This window comes from Geospiza fortis, unplaced genomic scaffold (genome assembly GCF_000277835.1).
Source record: "Geospiza fortis unplaced genomic scaffold, GeoFor_1.0 scaffold41, whole genome shotgun sequence".
NCBI lineage: Eukaryota > Metazoa > Chordata > Aves > Passeriformes > Thraupidae > Geospiza > Geospiza fortis.
In genome coordinates this window covers 15,285,403-15,298,490 of record NW_005054299.1, presented here as the reverse complement: position 1 = coordinate 15,298,490, position 13,088 = coordinate 15,285,403, and the positions used below count along the sequence as shown (strand labels likewise).

At 36.4% G+C, this 13,088-nt stretch overlaps 1 protein-coding gene across 2 annotated transcripts in view; it reads left to right on the top strand.

The window, feature by feature from the left end:
* The first annotated feature begins 4,363 nt into the window (after positions 1-4,363).
* SMYD3 (SET and MYND domain containing 3) overlaps positions 4,364-13,088 on the top strand; it is a 336,447-nt gene continuing 327,722 nt past the window's right edge. Inside the window, exons 1-3 of one of the 2 annotated variants that reach the window (XM_031060345.1) lie at positions 4,364-4,449; positions 7,691-7,798; positions 8,895-8,952. The gene's annotated coding sequence lies outside the window, so the exon portion shown is untranslated. Of the gene's footprint in view, positions 4,450-5,947; positions 6,041-7,690; positions 7,799-8,894; positions 8,953-13,088 lie in introns of those variants that run through there. The other variant, XM_031060341.1, reaches the window with a different exon arrangement.

The window sequence follows — 13,088 nt, the reverse complement described above, 5'->3', positions numbered from 1 at the left end:
GTTACCAGAATAATGCATCATGTACAGTATCTTCTGTGGGAAATGAAAGGGAAGGGAAACCTCAAAATCTGTCTCATTTCTACTCACCCAAAATAAATATCTTCACTTATACATTTGAGGTACAAGACTTGGTCTGTGTGTACTTTCACATTAAATGCTTACTGTCTGAAAATGTACAGAACTTCAGTGATATTTTCTTAAGTCATATAGATAAACTAAGATAGTATCAGAAAACACTGCTACAGTCAGGAGGTGCTTTTAACCTTTAGATTGTAATATATATGTCTGGTAGATCTCCTTCTAATTTTCATTGGATTTTTATACTCCCCCCATGAATTTTTATTTTGTTTTCATTGTCCCCTGATCTGAAGTGTTTTCTTAGAATAGAAATTTCTGCTGACATGTCAACTTTGGACTGTGTTATAAAGATAAAATTTGATGTCACAGCCACAGGTTCACAGCAAGGTCTTGTTTAAGACAGATAGTGATGCTTGCTTAAGACAAGGCTCAGATAGTAAATAGATTAGCTAGCTGTATTGCACAGCTCTAATTATGATGTTATCTACAAAATCAAACTCCTCAGAGTAAGAGCTACATGACAAAAGCACATCTGATAATTTTCCTGTTGGTCCAAAATGGCCCCAGAGATGCTGAGTGACACAAGTAAAGGGTTGTGACTATAGTTTTGAATATAGCTATGTACAATTTCTTCATGCATTACAGTGCATTTTAGACTATTCTTGTTTTAAATATGTTTTTTGTCACTTGGAATATTTGGAAATTGCTAGTTAGGTAAAAAGGATAAATACAAAACTTGATCTGTATTTATAACCCTCTTTCTTTTTTTTTTTTCTAAACAGGAATGAAAATCTGCACAGATGTTCTCAGTGCAAGGTTGCTAAATACTGTGGTAGATCTTGTCAGGTAAGATAAAAATAACAGCTATAAAGGGTTTAAGAAAATAGGTATTTGAAGACTTTTTTTTTATAGAGTCTCCATAAGTTTTGCATGTTGTAATACCTCCACACTGTAATTTATTTGTAGTTTTGGACAGGGTGGGTAAAAATGCTGGCTTGTTTTATTTGAGTATTTTTGAAGCTACAAATGTTAGATTCTGATAAGTACAAAAGACAAAAATAAGTTGAAATGTGTGGTGTATGACTGTACTTGGTGAGAGGGGGAGGAATAATTCCTAAGCTTGTCTGTAAATTGGAAGCTCTAAGTCAATTTTGCAGTAAAACAATTTGTATTTCAGGAGTACTTTTTATAATGGTAAATTGGATATTCCTGTTTTTTAAGAGGAAATACGGGTCGAGAATCTGTTGAGAAGAGAACGCTTTAAGGAAAACTGCATCTCTGAGGAGTTTTTCCAGGAGCAAAGTGGTGCATGGCAGGAGGACAAGGGACAACAGGCTTAAGTTAAAAGACCAGAGGTTCACATGGGATACAAGGAAAAGCTCTTGACAGCCAAGAGATGGGACAGGCTGGCCAGGGTGTTTGTGTGATCTCTGTGTTTGAGGGTTTCAAGACCCTACTGGATAAAGCTCTGAGCTGGGTCTGACCCCAGAGCTGACCCTGCTTTGCAACTAGAGCTCTCCATAGATCCATTCAGTCTGAGGTAACCTGTGATCCTATCCTATGAAATATTTCTCAAAGGTGAAAAGTTCTCAAAGGCCTAAAATGTCAACTGTTATATTTGACTTGATATAGAGGATTGCCTTATAGAACACTTGAAGTTTTAAATAGTTTGGCACTGTGATTTTCTTTTTTTTTTTTTTTTTTTGGTGAGAGGGTGAGGGTTTGTAGTGGTGGTTTTTTATTTTTTTTTTTGGGGGGGGGTGTGTATGTATTTTTTTTTTCCTTTTCCTAAATAGAGAAAAATGAACAAAAGAAGCTACTGGTCAAAGTAGACTAGCAGTAATACTCTATAACCTTTTAAGTCTTCGACATTCCAACAATCTTGGAATGAAAGCATCATAGAATGGTTAGTGTTGGAAGGGATCTTAGAGATCATCTAGTTCCATGGGGAGACACGTTCCACTAGATCATGTTGCTCAAAGTGTTGTTCAAAGCATGCCATCCAACCTGGCATCAAACACTTCCAGGATGGAGCATCCACAGCTTCTTTGGACAGCCTGTACCAGTGCCTCACCATCCTCACAGTAAAGAAATTCTTCCTAATGTCTTAGCTAGGTATACTCTCAGTTTGAAGCCATCTCCTCTTGTCCTACCACTACATGCCCTTGTAAACAGTCCCTCTCCAGCTCTTGGTGACAGCAGAGACAGCAAATTACATCTTTTGCAGGCCCCCCCGTTCAGATACCAGAGGGTTGCTGCCAGGTCTCTCAGCCCGTCTCCATAAGAGAGGTGGTCCAGCTCTCTGGTCATCTTTGTAGCCCTCCTCTGGACTTGCTCCATGTTCTTGTGTTGGGGACCCCAGAGCTGGAGGCAGGACTCCAGGTGGGGTCTCGCCAGAGTAGAGGGGCTGGATTCCTTGCCCTGCTTTGGATGCAGCCCAGGACACGTTTGGCTCTCTGGGCTGTGAGTGCCCATTTGCTGGGTCATGTTGAGCTTCTTGTCAACCAGTACCCCAAATTCTTTTCCCCAAGTCTTTCTCCTCAGAGCTGATCTTGTCATGTGCTTCTATAAACAATTCTGTTTTAATATAATCTGTAGTGTTCTCAAGATCCCACAAATCCCTCCTTTTGGGCATTAAAACATATGGAGAGGGAAAAGAGGAAGATGTGTCATTTTGATTCATAGTATGGCAAATGTGTGCAATGTACATTAGGTGCTTACTGTAGCATCAATAATAATCCCACAGGTAGATTTATTATGGGAGATCATAAGGAAAATATGGCCATTTAGACTGTAAAAGACCAAAGTATTTGTCAGGTAAAACATCTTCTAAGAGAGTCATTGGTAAAGCTTCTGTTGGCAGGTCTCTAATATGAAATGAGACTGCTGGCACTGACCTGCAAAAGCAAATCTGCAAGGTGTAGTGCAATAACCTGTTCAAATTAGGTGTAGAGGCAATGGAGCTAGGAATTGGAGCATCTTCTTTGAGAAGCACAGCTGTCTGAACATTCTTCAAGAATTCATAAGGGATAGCCTGAAGCCGTCTTAAGTCTCTTTGCTTTGTGCTTTCAGCTCTGGGGTTCGCGTGCTTGAAGCCATCCATAGTTGTAGGTATGGATTTCAGTGAGACAGGCTACTGCTGCTTAAAGTAATCTGCACTTAACACACTGTGTATTGGCAGTCACATAATTTCTTGTTTATATAAATAAATTAACATTGAATTAATGTATGTAATATCCTGTGATATTAGGTAGCGATAAAGAATTACAGGAAAAAAGAAGTTATTTTTTAGTCAAAGCAGTGAATTTATTGGGATTGATGACTTGAAGCAGGTGATACAGATAAAACTGAGACCAGCCAGATTTCTTTGCTCTTGAGAACTGTTTTTTGATTCATATTTGTTCTAATAAGCTAGCTAAACCGTTTATGCTGCTCTGGTTTTATAGCAGCTGTTAGGAAAGCTAAACCAAATGCTTTGTGCCCTTCTTAGCCTCTATAGCTTAAGTGCAATTTATTAATATGTGCACTTCTAATTGAACTAATTGGTCAACAAATAAACAGCAGGGTATTGATGAAACTGCATTTTGCACATTTAAAAAAGTGAATATTGACAAAACAGGACTATTTTAGTTTTATAAATACAGATAACTTTGAAGTGCAAATTATGCAGTTGAATTTGCAGTTCACACTTAGTTGCAGAATGATTTAATTATTTTTGAACGTGTGATACTGCTACTCAAAACACTTAGGCTTAACACCTGTAATTTTTCTGGAGTTTTGTAATTTATACATTATATGAAAACAGAATTAATACAAAAACCTGAATTTAAAAAGTTTAATTCAATAGGTGTACTGGGTCTAGAATAATGGTGGATTTTGTGAAAGAAACTTCAATGTAAATACAACAGTGGATTTGTATTTCAGAGTGTACCAAAAGGAGAAATTTTTTTAAGCTGCAAATATCTTGTAAGAATCTTCATTTGTTTTAAAATGTCAAGTGGTTCAAAAAACTGTCTTCAGACTAACCTTTAGGAGAAGAAACAGTCTTTGAAAATGTCTCTCTTTCTGTAACTTGCAGTGAGAATAGTTATCTTTTAAGGGAATATGTATGCAGAGCCAGTAGCTGTGAAAAAAATCTATGAACAAATCAGAATACCCATTTTTAACAAATCTCCATAATGTCTGTTTTAAAGATTATGAGTAAGTTGTTCCAAATTAAAAAAAAAATCCCATTGTTTTTCTTTTTCAGGTCAGTTGAAGCAAGCTGTTTTAATTTAATTTAAAAAAAATAATAGAAATGTGAAGCCGGAACTTATCACAAGAGATCCTTTGGGCTGACCTTTTGCAACTGAATTCTGATTTCAGGATCAAGTACATATAGATTTTTCGCTTTTAATTTTTTTTTTTCACTCTGACCTAATTGGTTTTTGCCTGTATTTGACGTTTCCCTGTTGTAGTCCCTTTTCCACTGGTTGATGCCTAATTTCATGGGCTGCCTTCCTTCAAGCAATGTTATGTTGGCTGGGTGTGTCTCCAGAGGTAGGGTTATCACATCTGCTGCTCTGCATAATCTCTGTTTTGATCATCCCTGGCAATGTTTATTAATGTGGTGTCTCCCATACATTGGAGACCAATGATATAGATGATAATCCCTGAAAAATGGAAGAGTAATTTCAGGCAGAATTCAGAATGTGATATTATCAAACATTATTGAAATAATGTAATAAAAGTGAAATGTCATGTTTAAGAAAGACATCCTGGGAAAATTCAAACAGTCCTTGGGAAATTACAGATTATTTGCTTTTAACAGATCAAAACCTTCCAATGGATTTTTTTTTTTTTCAGGAAGCATTAATTTTTTGTGGTCTTGCATGGAAGACAAGGGAAACCTTTGTTTCATCAACATTGCTTTAGGATCTTTTGTAGATTCAGGCTCCAAACGGAGACAGCAGTACCATATGTCTGTGAAAGATTTGGATGTGCATTGGCAAAATCACTCTGCTGAAAATATGCAAGACATTGCAGGCATTTGTGCGGGGTCTTTGCCCATGACCTGAGCCAGCCGGAGGTGATCCTGCCTTGTGCAGGGAGGTGTTGGAGTTGGTCTGGTGCTGTTTCAGCAGGCAGACTCTCAATCTGACACCAGTAAAGAGCTCTGTCCTGCACCATCTCTGTAGCCATGTGGCTCAACATTTTGCCTTGGGTGGAGCCTGAGGATTTGCACTTGGGATGCACTGAGATTCGTGGAGAGACAATGCTTTGGGAGGAGATAAACAGAAAGATATTTTTTCCAAGTTCCTAAGTGTAGTGAAACCTTGAGCAGGAGGGTTTTGTATTAGCCCTGTACTGTTCACTTGCCTTTCTTTGCCTCCTTCTATTAGTGTTCATTTCTAACAAGACAAAAAGGAACGTTTGCAAAAATGGAGGAGAAGGGTCATACAGGTGGCCATGTCTCTGCACTGCAGTGTTTATACTCGTGCTGGATATAGGATATAAAACCTTGACTGAAAGCCAGGATACACAGAATTAGGAAAACCCTTCCACCAGGAAATGTGATACTAACATAAGTCCAACCAATAAGTATTGTTGGAAACTGACTTTAAAAGTAGGTTTCTCCAGGGTCACAAATCTTTGTTTTCATATTGTCCTGTCATTTGTATCCATGTTGTATGGATAGTAAGAAGAAATATTATTGAATTTCATTATATTTAACGCATTTGGAGCTTTTCTCTCTCTCCCTTAGCATTTGGGAATAAGTGGCTGGCAGTCTCTGTTCTACTGTAGCTCCTTCTTCAGAGGAATCAGAATGATTCCTTTTTAGCATCAATTTTGGCCAAAATGCTTTTTCACAAAATGCGTGTGTTTGAACTATTCTTACCACGTGGGAATGCTCTCAGAGAAACATGGCATATGATGCTATGTGGTCCAGAATATTTCATCTCATTAGAGCTATATTGGTTGGGTAAGTTATTAATCATTTTGATGTCACCTCTAGCATGTTTAAAATTCTGTTCAACATTTATGTAGAGGAAAAAATTTGACAGTAAAGGCTTACTCCTAGGGACATTTTTAGTTTAAGTTGGATAACAATGCCAATATAATTATATTACACAGAACGATGTCTGGACATTTACAGGCATGACTTTGTTTTTTCTAGACAAGGATAATTCTATTCAGCACTAAATACTTAACTTTTATTTGCCAGACAGCATGTGACACTAACTGTATTTGGATTAATGCCTTCTTGGTGTCATTTTTTCTCCTTGTAGAGTTATGGGTAAAAGAAATGAAATCACAAATCTCTCATGTATCTGAAAGAAATAAAAAGTTCCATTTATTTATTACACATAAGCCACAGGGGAAAAATCCTGAATTAAATTTAATAAATGGTACTGGTGCTGAAGCCTAGGTACCTGAAACAATTCCCTCACTTAAATGCAGCTTAGGAAAAAATTGTGTGAGTGCCTTTGGAATCTTTATAACTCACATGTCACCATCTCCAGGTCTGATGTGCCCTTACACATAGCTCTGCCATTTTATCTTTTTTTTTAATTGCTGAACATGTACCTAACATTAGACAATCATTTTCTCTGTGGCACTCACCTAACAGAAACTGGTTTTCTGGGTTCATGTATTTTTCCCTTACTGCATATTTGCGAGAAAACGTCACTTTCAGAAGCCTTTGGTTCTGAGTGCTTGTCATTGTAACAAATTTTTGTTGTGCCCTGTTCTTTTAATTTGCGATTAAAGCTATTTGAAACAGCTGCCTGGCTTCAAACATGAATTGTGAATATGCAAATAAAACATGTAAATATGTAGTATATTAGACTTTTTGTATATTATAAGAAGAATTTTCCGCTTGTAGAAACAGAAGACAGGAAAAAAAGTGACCAGAAATTTTCTTCCAACATATTTCTTTAGCTGAAGACTCATTGTTGCTGCTTTTCTGCACTAATCTTGGGGCAACAATGAATGGTAGAGAAAAAAGAAACATATTTCAGTGTTTCCTTTATCTTATCATCCTGACTCTTCCCTGCTATGGAAGTGTTAGTCTGTCTTTGCTATTCTAATCAAAGTGGCCTGTGAAACAAAATTTCAGGTTTGGGTAATAAATGTAACTAAAATAGTTTTGGTTCTGTCTTCTGTTTTGGTATCAGTGACCACTCCTGGTCTGAACTGTGAAAAATATCACCACCAACCCTCCCAGCTGTGGGCATTGATATCTGATCAGCTCAGGGATATTTGGGGACAGTTTTTGCAGCAATGAAAACTTGACCATTGCATTAGAGCAGCTGCATTTAGTGCAGTGAATGGACTCTGAAGGCCTCTGCAGTTCTGATTGCTGAGTGAACACGTGCCTAGAGTTGTGTGTGTTAGATAGCATCCTTTCTAGCTCTCTCCAATCTTGTGAAGTAAGCAGCTACATACTGTAGCTTCTTCATGCCACAGCAAAGGAGTGCATATTGTTTTGAGCATGTTTGTGTGCATATATAACTATAGATAACTGTATATATATAAAATATGTGTGTACATATAAAAAAGTAGGATACAGGTTATGTAAAATAAAATGCACCTGATTTTCTTTTTCTTCGTTTTTAAAATATCCTGATAGAAAGAAGCTTGGCTGGACCACAAGCATGAATGCAAGTGTCTTAAGAGCATCGAGCCCAATTTTCCTCCAGACTCTGTCAGACTTGCTGGAAGGATTGTTTTTAAACTAGTAAGTGGTGTTCTTTTAGGTTGATTGAGTGCAGCAAATTCTGGTAAATACTTTCTCACTTTACATTTTTAATGCAATTATGGGCTACAAGGCTGAAGTGACTGGGAGTGCTGAAAAAAATTAGACTGCAAATTGCATTACAAGTTTACTGATTCATTTGCAGAAACGCTGAAAGTATCAAGAGATTAGAAAACAGACATAACTAAGCTCAAGGGACATGTTTATTGACTTTCTTTTCCTATGGCTATGTGGTAGCATTCTAAGCTTATTCCTGCCTGGAAGCAAAACATAGGGAGACACTGTTTTCCCTTCAATACTACTGAAGTTTTTGGTGCTTTTCTGTTAACCTAATGGAAGCCTCATTAGGTGTTGTTTGAATGAGTGGTAAGGGCAGAAGCACTGGTAGCTAGCCCTTTCTTTAGAAGGCACAATGTCATGATTTCCATGCTGGGTTCTCTTAATCTCAATTACCTTTTTTAATGTTTTTCTAAACTCTCTTGGAAGTCCTGGGTGTTTGATATTCCTGTGGTTTGATTACTTTATATGGACTAAATTTTCTGATAGTTTAAGCAGCTTATAAATGTGTGGGATTGTAAATCAAAAGGGATTTGCTCTTTCTTTTGCTGAACCTGCTATGATGCTGTGTGTTTTGGATAAAAGTGCAGGTCTTTGTTGCGGTCTGAGGTGATAAAATATGATTTCCCACTTATTTTATACATTATTGCGAAGAGTTTGTGCATGATAGTTTTTAAAGGGCAAATATGTACCTAGCAATACTGTGCATTAGTTAGAGTCACATGAACTCTGAATTTACAAACCTCGTAATCTGATTTCAATTATGCTCTAAAAGGCTAAAGTAAGTTACTAAAAGTAAACTGCCAAAATGTTAAAAAAATTCAAAATGAGTAGAAAGTCTTACTGAAAGAAAGAAATTTAGTTTTTTAGGATAGTTTGTGCAAAGTCCTGGATTTATGTTGGTGCTGTTAGCCTTACCTGATTATCTTACACATTTATCACACGGAATAATCAGCCTTGTAGATTGTTTGCAGGATAAAACTTACTATGTGAGTGTTAATTATCTGTTTTTCCTCTACAGCTCAGACAATCAGTATGCCCTTCTGAGAGACTCTACTCTTTTTCCGATCTTCAGTCAAGTAAGTAATTGCCAGCCAGATTTCAGGAAATACTTCCCAGGTCTGCTTTACAAAAGGGCCATCTGATTGTCTTGCAACTTGCCTTCTGAAGGTTTGCTCTGTGGAGTAACAGAATCTAAGACAAAAACCTCTGTGGGAAAGAACAGTTATTTCAAAGATAAAAGGAAAAACATGCCTGTTGTCTTGAAGCAAAATCTTCCTGATGTTTTTTTTTTGGCTTTAGTATTTTTATTTTTGCATTTTACAATGCTCATTTTTTAATTTACACAATGTTTGCCTTACTACATACAGTGTCAGTATTTCTACATCCATAGACAATAGTACATATACTTTTACACTGAGATTTTACTTTTTTAATACTTATGTGCTATTGCATAAAGCTTCAAAATTACCTCCAGGAATAGGACAGAAAGTTAAATTTAAAAGGGATATGTGTATGTTTTTCTGATACATGACCTTTCAATAGAGAAAAAAGATGAAATGATGCAGTTATTACTTTTGTGGCTTCACAAGTTTCAACTGCCTGGGTAGAAAAAGATGCTCATTACAATCTCTCAGCAGAGCAAATGTTGAAATAGGAAACGTTTTTTTCATATTTTGTGGCATCTTAAAGACTTAGAAAGGAAGAAATACATACTTGGTTCATTTTTGCATCTTATTTAGAGGGATATTCTGGAGAGTAATGTGAATATTTTGATTACCTCGATGTTTTTAAGTATTATCCAGAATTTTGGCTACAAACTAGCTTGATCAATTGGTATAGTTAGAAATAAAACCCATATAAACATAAAAAATGCAACACAGTATTAATTTTACTTCCAAACACCCTGATATTCGGCTGCCTTGGCCCAAACTGCAAGGGCAAAAGACCTTAAGGCAGCAAATTAAAATGGATAGGTTTCAGTTCTTTAAAACATAGTGATTTTCTGCAATGGATATTCTCAATTTGTGTAATAAAGGTTTATGGAAAACAGATGCTTCAAATCAAGTTAAATGATGTAGACTATGGACTTTTATGCTTCATTACACTGCTGGGATCCAAGGAAAGAGTCTTTATTGTACCAATGGCTGATTGCAGAGTGGTGCAGGAGGAGCTGGACTGGAAGAGTCTCCCTTTTAAAATTAAATATTGATCACTTGTACAGCAGTTGTCTCTAGTGTGGGCAAAGATTGTTTTGTAACTGATTGTTCCATACAAACTGATTTCTCAGTACCCTTCAGGAGATGATCTCAGCTTTCCTTGACTTGACTGGAGACAGGGGGAATAGTGTGATAAGTTGTCTGGAGAGAAGCTTTGTGTTGAACAGGCCTGAGCTGCAATGGATAAGTGGTACAGAAGTCTGTAGAGTGACCAGAAGCTTCTGCTAAAATTCTCATTCTGAAGGAAATGGTGATATGGCCTGTGATACAGATGGGATGACTGTCCTCTCGCTGATACAGAAATAACTGGTACATAGCCAGTTAGTTTAGGAGAAGACAAATGAGAGATCCACATTTCATCTGTACTTACTCTGAGTCTTAATAACAATTCCTGTGGAATCTTCTTCACTGCACAGCACCAAGTGTTTAGGACATGGACACATTAGCTGAACTTGGTACTTCCAGCTACAGTACAAATGGCCTATACATAATCTTATGTAAAGGTTTTGGCTGCCTCTGTACTTGTGTTGTTTTCCTGGCTTCCTTGTTAGAGTGAATAGATGGTCTCCATGGTTTTGGAGTTAAAATAACCCAAAAGTGTTTTGAGTTGGTATGAGAACTTGTAGTAGCTGTGATGGTTTTTGTTGCCTCTGTATGCTCCAAAAGCTCCAGTTATTTCATAAGAATTTCCCCAGTGACTGCACAATTTATGAGTGGTGTTGATAAAGCTTTTGTTTCTTTGTGTACTTAGTGGATTCTATAGGAGAATCAGAAATGCATTTGCATTAGACGTCTGTGTAGGAGAAAAGATTTCTTTGAACAGAATCACATGAATTATGAATACAGGCTGTAATCTGAAACCAAAATATTCTCAGGAAGAATCTTGTTAATAGAAGATAATGTTTCAACACTAATTAGAAATGTGACAGAATTCTCATTGATACTCTTTGAATCTTTTTTTGGCTCCTCCCTGCCTTGTAATTCCAAAATATTTTGGTTTTGATAATTGTTATTGATGCTATGCTGTCTCATTTTGCTTTACACTATTACTTTTCAACATTACCTTGTACTGTTAGTTGATTTTTAGTGTGGTAGGCATATAAACTGAAAAGAAGTGTATAAAGTTGTATACACATTGAATAATTATCTGCTAAAACATATAAAACATGAAAAACCACAAAGTGCGTGGAGGCATCCAGCCCTTTATGAAGTTCTTTTCCAATCTCCATAATTCCTTTACATGTCCTGAAACTCAGATTAAGTAGGAGGGGTCTCTCTGAGCATTGTTACTTTTGCTAGTTCTCATTTATCTTAAGACAGTTCCGTCTTTCCTTAGTTCTTTGGGCTCTCTGTATGTTACAGCAATTCAGAAATCATCTTTGTTTTTACTTACCAAGATTCAGTATTCAGAAAATAGTTTGTGTGCTGTATTATGGGGCAAATATTTTGCTCTGATTCTTGTGTAAGAATCAGAGTTACATAACTGAATCCCCATGCCTTATTTAGAAAATTTTTCATGGGGCTTTTGTTGCATTTTGTCTCCCATACCAGGTTTCTAAAACAATTGAAAAAAGTTCCTTAAAAATAAAAATTGAAAACATGGACAAATTTAATTTCATTTTGCTTTTGGCCTTTTTTTTGTGTGCTTGGAAAACCAGGTTTTGATAATTTTACATTAAGGTTCCCATGGGATTTTTTTTCTGGATCATTAGCTCTGATGTCCTGGACAGATTCCAGTGTGGATAATTGCATTCTGCTTCCATCTCTATCAGTTCTCCCTGAAGTTCCAGTTGGTTTTGGTATTCATATTCACATCTGTCCTAAGCTGCAGTGTCCGTTTGTAACATGCTCCTTATATGATTTAGCTTCTTTAGTCTAGGGTTGTTATATTTGCCAATAGTGAAACAAACCATACCTTTCTGTCTTTGTTATAATACATTTTGTAATGTATTATAGATAGTTTAAAGTAAATCACGTTATCTTGAAAAATTACATTTGACGTAAAAAACATTTTTGTTTCCAAAGGGATATTATACAAGAAATGCAAGCGTGTGTTTATAATTTTTCTTCTATATTTTTTAAACTTAATTGTTGCAGTCATCTAAAAGTTTGCTGCTTCTCTTGAAGGCATGGTCCTCATAGATACTATATTTTTCTATACCAGAGATTTTCTGTACATTGTGAAATACATACATGTGTAGATTTCTAACGTTTATGTTCGTTCATGCTTACAAAATCACCTGCACACATCCACACTGTTAATTGCACTTGGGTAGTGCTGTGAGCATCTATAGATGTTTATGATAAAATAAAAGTTCACCATTATGCAGAGATAGAATTGATTCATAGTGCATCATAAATCTCTGCCATTTGTTATAGACTGGTGCTTGAATATGTTCTTCTTCACATTCTCCATTTTATACTAACTGGTAGGAAAAAGAAAGTGTTAAGCAGGTAGTCAGGCAGTGAACCTGCTAGGGCAGGAGCAGTTTCACTTTCCATGTTATCAGAGATCTGGTGCATGGATAATAACTTGATTAGAAAATGAGGCACTATGATTCTTTCTGCTTCAGGATTTCTATCTGAAAAAAATGAATAGCAATGCTTTATAATTAAATGATATTTACTTATTTTTCTTTCATATTCATTGTTTACCAGTTGCACTGTATGAAACTCCTTTTGTTCATAAATACTTTTTTGTTTCATCTGCTAGCATAAAGTGTTTCTGACACATCTGTGGAGAATGCAGCATGAAAGTATGTACTGCTGCATAAAGTTCCGAGCATATTTCTAATGTGGTTAATGTTACAAACTCAGATGCCTAATTTTTGTATGTGATGTCTTACATCTGCTTACACATCTGCTTTATCTATTGGCTTTTGATCTTTAACTTGCTGCCACATTCATATGATTTGGCAGTAGCAACCTGATAAACTCTACTGTGTGTTGATAGGTAACTGTCACAAAAAATGAGAAATGTCTGCCCTCTGTCAAAA